The 8,282-nt window shown below is 40.2% G+C and overlaps 1 pseudogene; it reads left to right on the plus strand.

Moving 5' to 3' along the window:
* The first annotated feature begins 5,752 nt into the window (after positions 1 to 5,752).
* Positions 5,753 to 6,465, plus strand: LOC102853827 (annotated as a pseudogene).
* Positions 6,466 to 8,282: the final 1,817 nt, after the last annotated feature.

Raw genomic sequence — 8,282 nt, forward strand, 5'->3', positions numbered from 1 at the left:
AACAAGATAAAGGTAAATAATCCAATAGAAAAATGGGCACAGGATATGAACAGGCACTTCACCGAAGACGACATTCAGATGGCTAACAAACAGATGAAGGACTTTTTAAAGTGCTAAAGAGCAAGGATACCAATTTACAGACTAAGATGTGCCTGTCTCAAGCCATGGCGTTTTCAATTTGTATGCATGTGAAAGTTGGATGATGAATAAGGAAGACCAAGAAAGAATCAATGCCTTTGAACTATGTTGGTGAAGAGTATGGAATATTCCAAGGATGACCAAAAGAGCAAGCAAATCTGTTGTGGAGCAAGGGCAGTTAGGGTGTTCCTTAGATGCAAGGATGGTGAAACTTGGTCTTACATACTTGGGCATGTTGTTGGAAAAATAGAGAGTCAGCAAAAGAGAGGAAGATCCTCAACAAAATGGATTGACACAGTGATTGCAGTAATGAACTTGAGCATGGAGAGATTGTGAGGATGGTACAGGATATAGAAAGGTTTGGATCTATTGTTCATAAGGTCCCTATGAGTTGGTGTTAGGTGCATAGGGTCAACTACAACTCAAGCAGTAATGTTTTTTCCCCCTCAGGCCAATGTGTCATTTACTTAAAAAGTGAACTCAGGAGCCAGTTTCAGTTCAATGTTTAAACTATCTCAGGGAGTCTTGGTGAGTCCTCCAATTTTAATTGGTCCAGTGAGTTTGGATTTTTAAAAGAATTTGAGATTCTGTTCCACATTGTTTTCTCCCCATTCTCCCAGGAAGCAGTCAATATTTTAAAAGGTAGCTAGCATTATCTTTGACTAAAAAGAAAGCAGTATTCATTGTTGCCGTTTTAGTTCTCAAGTTCAATGAGTTTACAAGTGCCAACCCTTTCAAGTCTAGGCCCTGGAGAAGAAAACCAGGGGAAGACTTGGATCTGTAGAGCCGATGCCATTGATGATAGGAAGGTGGCAAGGACAAGATGACCATGTGCTAGTAGTAAGGAGTTGCACTGTTAACCCAAAAGCACTCAGTTCTAACCCACCAGCTTCTCCACAAGAGAAAGATAAACAATATCCTCCCATGTGATTAACTGCCTCTGAGAACTTGTTGGAGGGTCAGCTGTGAGTTGGTTCTAACTCCTTGGTACACCACAACAGTAAAAAAAACATAGATGAAGGACTTGTATATTCTGTTTTCCAACAGAATAATTTACTCTTCACCTACTCTGAGAAGCATTAAGCACTGATCAGAGAAGCTGGGTAGTTATTCCAGTCTCATTGATGTATCCTCATACAAAAGTGGAGGGCAAAGATTGTTGTTTCCCCTAATAATTTCTATTCCATAAAAATTTAATAATTTTTATTGTATAAAAATGTAAAAGCTCAGAAGATAGCAAGTAAAATAATTTTAACACTCTTTGTTACTGTTTGATGTTTTTATTTATGCTCTGATACATCTCCATTTTCCATGTAGGTATATATGTATGCAAACATGTATATATAAACGTGTGTATAGACACACACACATATATAGATGCATATACATTTCAGCGCAAATGATAATACACTAAATAGCCTTCCATAATGTTCCTGTAAATGGTGACAATGAATTGCCTAGATTAGTGCAGTATCATAGACTCTTGAGTAATAGAAATATTATGCAAGATTAATAAGACTCTTAGAGTGTCTTAAAAGCCCTAATGTGATGGCTGTAATAAGTGTGTAATTCCGAAACCCAATGCAGTATATTAGGCAAGAAGATTAGCGCCTTCTTGCCTTTCATATCAGAATTCAATGTATCTGCGGTCTAGATCAGCTAAAATGAAGGAATGAAGCTCACCATACTTACTATCCATGCTCATTCTACACAGAATTCTTCCACATCCTACATCCTCATTGAATGAGACTTTTGGTGTTCCCATTCCAATGTTTGGAATTTGTCTCTCCATGTCTTTTCTAATGTAGATGACTGGCTATGTGGAGGGGTGGGACTACTCAAGTGAGTCTGTTGGCCTGTCTATTAAGGGATTGGCTGTCTACCATCCCATAAGAGGATTAGCTGAGCTGGTTTAAGCAATCTATAAGAGGATTGGCTAGTCTCACCAATAAATTGAACAACTCTAGTTGCAGAGATAAGGAATTCTTCCTACACCAGAAAAATTCTTTGCCTAGCCAGAATAGAGAGATATTCTCCAACCCATTTGGAATGGCAGCAGCAGCAGTTACAGCTAAACTGGAGAAATGGGTGTGAGATGAGACTTTGGGGTTGGGGAAGCCAATGTTGGCAGGACTGAGACCGTTGTTGGACAATTGGGCCCACGAGGCTTGAGGCTGAGGTGCTGTGTTTACATTTTGGGAGCTGTCTTGATTGGATTTTGTTATTTATCTGAATTATAACCTTTTAACTCCATCATTGTGGATCTATGTGTTCTGTGAGCAATCACATTTTGGAGCCAGCCGAGCAGTAAGATTGATGTTGAGATGAGTAGAAGAAGGCATAGGAGCATGGGGGAACTTGTCTGCCCTCATGGGAATTGGTTTTGTGTTATTGATGTTGCAGGCAAGAAGAGTTTCCACTTGTGAGTTAGTAAAGGTCAAGTATGGGGCTCCCCACGTGGCCCTCGCTTTTCCCACACTGGCAGGATGAAAGGGGAGATAGTGGACTCTATGACTTGTAATCTTTGAGAAGAGAGGTGCCTGAACAGCACCTGAAGATCTTGTTCAAAAACTCAGGAATAAGTGTAGAACGTAAATGTCACCTATTGCTTTCCTATGAGTCCCTGGGTGATTCAAATAGTTAACGTGCACACCTGTGACATGAGAGGATGGCAGTTCTAGTCCACCCAAAGGCACCTGTAAGAAAGGTCTGGTAATTTGGTTCTGAGAAATCAGCCATTGAAAGCCCTAGAGAGCACATTTCTACTCTGGTACATGTGGGGTCGTCATGAGTCAGAATTATCTTCAAGGCAACTGTTTTTTTGCTTTGTTTTTTATTTTTATCTAGATAAAAACACCTGAAGAAAGATCAGCAAATAGACATAAGGAAAAAAACCCACATTACAAGGACCAGTTCTATTCTGACCCATTCATAGTCTGTTATGAACGTCTAATAAACCTCACCTACTTTTGCTTGAAAAAGCAACAACAATAAAAACCTCACATTACAATTTCCCTGTGAATATAGACATAGAAAGAAACCAACCCTGAGATGAGTCAGTTCCAACTCAATGGTACATAACAACAACAACAACAACAGCAGCAACAACAACAGCAGCAACAACAACAACAAGTCTGTGCATAGTGTATTGATTCATTCAATAAATATTTATGGAATGCGTACTATGCTCTGGGAAATGTTCTAGACATTGTATGTATATACAATGATGATCAACATACGTAAGTTCTTGCCCTCAAGAACGTTACATTCTAATAGATACAAAAGTAATAAATAGATTACATACATTTAGAGTATGATGAGTGCTATAGGTCATATCACAGAAAGCAATGAGTGAGAGGAATGAAGGGGTGGCCTGCCTGCAGTGTGATCAGAGGAGATTCTGAACAGGTGCTTTTGAGTTAAACATGTAGGATAAGCTATGAAGCACAAACTCATTGTTGGAATTGGAACCAACTCATAACTGACCTTTTCCTGGCTTTTCAGAGGCTATAAATCAGACAGAAGGAGATTGTCCATCATTTTCCCATGAAATCCCATGTATGGATTCTCACCAATGGAGAAGAATTGCCTTTGAGTTAACAGCACAACGTTCTCCAGATTACACCACCAGAGCTCATTAGGATAAGCTTATAAGTGAAGCATTGGTAAAATGACCCCAGTGCAGCTTGTTTGAGTAAATTGTGGGTACAAATGGAGTTAAGTGTCACAAAATCTTCTGAACCTATGCTATCTTCATGCAACAAGAATCATTGTGTTTCCTGTCAAGATAATGTTGCTCAGGGTTAAAAAAAAAATCTTAAAAATATTTCTCAGGTTACAAAAATCTTAGAAGTATTCATTACTTGCTGGAACAATGATGAACTTGACATAAAAAACTCGAGCAAAGACTTAAAATGCATTAAGATACAGGATCAAAGATTTGTTGATTTAACTAACTCACCTCATTATTTTGGGTTTCATAGCTTAGAGTTATAGATCCAATATACAATTTTGATTTTTCATTAAGCATTGTGTTCATTAATATGGCAAAAATGTAAACAAGATGGCATTAACATATAAAATTTGTATGTTGTTGTTTAAAGAAACAATTCTACAATAAAGAAAAAATATAATATGGCACAGTGGTTAAAGGCTTCAGTATTTGTTCAACCTGCTGCTAGAAACATGGAAGTACCAAGACCAAAACAAGATCTCTAGACTCATGAAGTTTGCACTCCCTAGGAAAGGTACAGATTATATATAAGTAACTAGATGAAAGACTTAAAAACAGATACATTCTAAGAAGAAAAGTGGAGGATGTCAAAGTGTACTCTTGGGGAATAATTGACTTGCTTTACATGGGGTTTTCTGGAAAAACACACATTATTGGCACCTGAAGGCTAGTATGATACAGCAGGGAGAAGGTCTTCCAAGCCGAGGCAAGTGTGCATCCTCTGAGGTCAGAGAGAGAATGGTATGCTCTGGGCTGATGTTGCTGGATCATGGTAAACATGGGAAGAGTGGTGTAAAAGGAGGTTGGAGAACTAAGCATGGGCCAGATAACATAAGCATGTTAGGCCAAGGCAAGAGAGATTAAATTGTATCCTAAGGAGTATACAGAGTCACTGTACCAAAAGGTATTGGTGAACACAGAAGAATTTTATGAAACAACGTATGAGCAAGAGCTTATGGTGATGAAGGAAGAATTCCAAGCTGCTCTGAAAGAATTGGCAAAAAACAAGGTCCCATGAATTGATGCCATACCAATTGACATATTTCAACAAATAGATGCTGCCCTGGATGCGCTCACTAAGTTGTGCCAAGCGATCTGGAGAACAGCCACCGGGCCAACTGCCTGGAAGAGATCGATATTTTTTGCCATTTCAAAGAAAGGTGATCCAAGAGAAGGCAGAAATTATAGAACAGTATCATTGATATCACATGCAAGCAAGATTCTGCTGAAAATCATCCAAAAACAACTGGAGCAGCATGTCAACAGAGAAATGCCAGATGTGCAGGCTAGGTTTAGAAGAGGTCATAGTACTTGGGATATCATAGTTAATGTTAGATGGATTGTGGCTGAAAGCAGGGAGTACCAGAGGAGTGTCTATTCTGTTTCATTGACTATGCAAAGGCATTTGACTGTGTGTATCACAACAAACTGTGGCTGACTCAGAAGAATGGGAATCCCAGAACATTTGATTGTTCTTAGGTGAAACCTATACTTGAACCAGGAGGCAGTTGTCAAAACAGAGCAAGGAGACACTGCATGCTTCAAAATCTGGAAGTGTGTATGCCAGGGATGTATTCTGTCTCCATAGCTTTTCAATCTTTATGCAGATCATCTGGAAAGCTGGGAATGTGGCATCAGGATGGGAGGAAGATTCATCAACAACCTGTGTTATGCAGGTGACACAACCTTGCTTACTGAAACTGAGAAGGACATGAAGTGCTTGTTGTAGAAGATCAAGGACTGCAGCCTTCAATATGATTTTAAGCTCAACGTCAAGAAATAAAAGATTCTTGATATAAGAGAGGCGCTGCTGAGCGCGTGCGCAGAGAAGACCTGAAGGCCTGGGCTCGCCACTGCCTGACTTGAGCGGTTGGAAAAAAGATGCAGGACCCCAATGCAGATACCGAGTGGAATGACATCTTACGCAAAAAAGGCATCTCGCCCCCAAAGGAAAATTCAAAAGAATTGGAACAGGAAGAGGAGGAGCAGCGAGTCCTTCAGCAGTCAATTGTGAAAACGTATGAAGAGATGGCTTTGGAAGAGCTGGAGGAAAATGAAGATGAATTTAATGAGGAGGATGAACGTGCTATGGAAATGTACAAGCAGCAGAGACTGGCAGAATGGAAAGCAACTAAACTCAAGAATAAATTTGGAGAAGTTTTGGAAATCTCAGGAAAAGATTATGTTCAAGAAGTTACCCAAGCTGGCAAGGGCTTGTGGGTAATCTTGCACCTTTACAAGCAAGAGATTCCCCTCTGTGCTCTGATCAATCGGCACTTCACTGAACTTGCAAGGAAATTTCCTGATGTTAAATTCATCAAAGTTATTTCAACAACCTGCATACCCAATTGCCCTGACAGGAATCTGCCCACAGTGTTTGTTTATCTTGAAGGTGATATCAAGGCTCAATTTATTGGTCCTCTAGTATTTGGTGGCATGAACTTGACGAGAGATGAGTTGGAGTGGAAATTGAGTCTGGAGCAATCAAGACAGATCTGGAAGAAAGCCCCAGGAAACCTGTAGGTGACATGTTGCTGTCAACAGTACGAAGTTTGATCCCCGCAAGAGGGGACAGTGATTCTGAGGACGACTGAGGCTCTGATGGTGATAACTTGTTGTCACTAATCTTGTGGAGTTTTTAAAAAGGAAAGGCAGAACTAAATCCTTTTGTTTTTAGCCTTTTATATAAATTATGTTTAAAATCTTGTACATTTTAGACATAATCATTACTGGGAACCTTTTAAAGTTTTTTTGAACTCTTTTTATATTAAAAACATTTCCTTTTTAAAAAAAGGGGAAAATGAAAACCAGCTACTAGTGTGGTAAATGTCTATTATCCTCACTTAAGTTTTTAAGTAAGCCATAAAAAGATCTGTTCATCACCTATTGGTGTATATGTTTTATTAAAGGGAATATGGAATATTTTAAAATATTAATAAATCATACCAAAAAATTATTAATTAAACTTTCTAATTATAAAAAAAAGAAATAAAATATTCTCATCACTGGGCCCACTGACAGCATCCTGATGGATGGTGAGGAGATTGAGATTGTTAACAGCTTTAGTTTGTTGGCTGTACAATCAGCACTCTTGGTACCAGCAGCCAGGAAATCAAGAGATAAATTGCACTGGGAAAGGAGGCCATCAGGGACCACTCCAGAGTACTGAAGAGCAACAATATCAGACTGGAGACTAAGGTACACCTGATCCAGGTCTTTGCAATTGCTTGCTATGCATCAGAGAGCTGGACAATGACTAGGGATGAAAGAGAATTGCTGCTCTTGAGCTGTAGAGCTGGAGAAGAGTTTTGAATATACCACTGATTGCTAGGAGAACAAACAAGTTCGGCCTAAAGGGGGTGAAAAAGGCCTTATCTTTGGAGGCAAGAATACTGAAGCTTCGTCCGACATACCTTGGGCATGTTGCAAGGAAGGACCAGACCTTGGAGAGGGACATCATACTTGGAAAGTGAGGGACGGAGAAAGAGACCATCATCGAGATAGACTGATTCAGTGACTGAGGTAATGAGAGTAGGTGTGTCAGAGAAAATAAAGTTGGCACAGGATAGAACAGGTTTCAGGGCTGTTGTACATAGGGTGGTTGAGTCACAAGTGACTTGATAGCACATAACAACAAGAAGGATAAAGGCTTCAAGTCAGAAGTTCTGCATTCAAATTGTGGCTATTTACTAGCTCTGTGACACTGGACAGCTATTTCACCTCTTGAAATGAAATGAAGGTATTAATAGCACTCATCTAATAAGGTTGCTCTGGTGGCCTAGCGGCAAACAGTTGTGCTGCAATCCCGAAGGCATGCAGTTCAAGGCCACCAGCTGCTCCACGGGAGAAGGATGAGCAACATCCTGCTGTGTGACTAACTGCCTCTGAAAACCCACCAGAGGGTCAGCTACGGATCAATTCTGACTCTATGGTGCACAAAAACAACAACAGGAAGATTGCTAAGTAAGAACTTTCCAAATAACAAGCCCAAAGTCATGTAGACATTTGTGACTCACAGTGACCCTTCGTTAAGTTTCTGAGGCTGTAAATAATAATGAGAGGAGATTGTCCCCCTTTCTTCCGTGGAGAAGCTTTGGATTTGAACTGATGACTTTTCAGTTGTTGTTGTTCTTGTTATGTGCCGTCGAGTCGCTTGCGACTCATAGCGACCTTATGTAAAACAGCCCTAAACTCTATTCTGTCCTGTGCCAATCGCACCGTCACCGACACACCCATCCCGATTACCCCAACCACTGAATCAATCCACCCACCTCATAGGGGGCCTTCCCCTTCTGTGCTGTCCCTCCACCCTACCAAGCATGATGTCCCTCTCCAAGGACCTGTACCTCCTTGCAACATGTCCAAAGTATGTCAGACGGAGCCTTAGAATCCTTGCCTCCAAGGAGCAGCC

The sequence above is a fragment of the Elephantulus edwardii genome, unplaced genomic scaffold, assembly GCF_000299155.1.
Source record: "Elephantulus edwardii isolate Elephantulus edwardi_28Jun2011 unplaced genomic scaffold, EleEdw1.0 scaffold00245, whole genome shotgun sequence".
Lineage (NCBI taxonomy): Eukaryota > Metazoa > Chordata > Mammalia > Macroscelidea > Macroscelididae > Elephantulus > Elephantulus edwardii.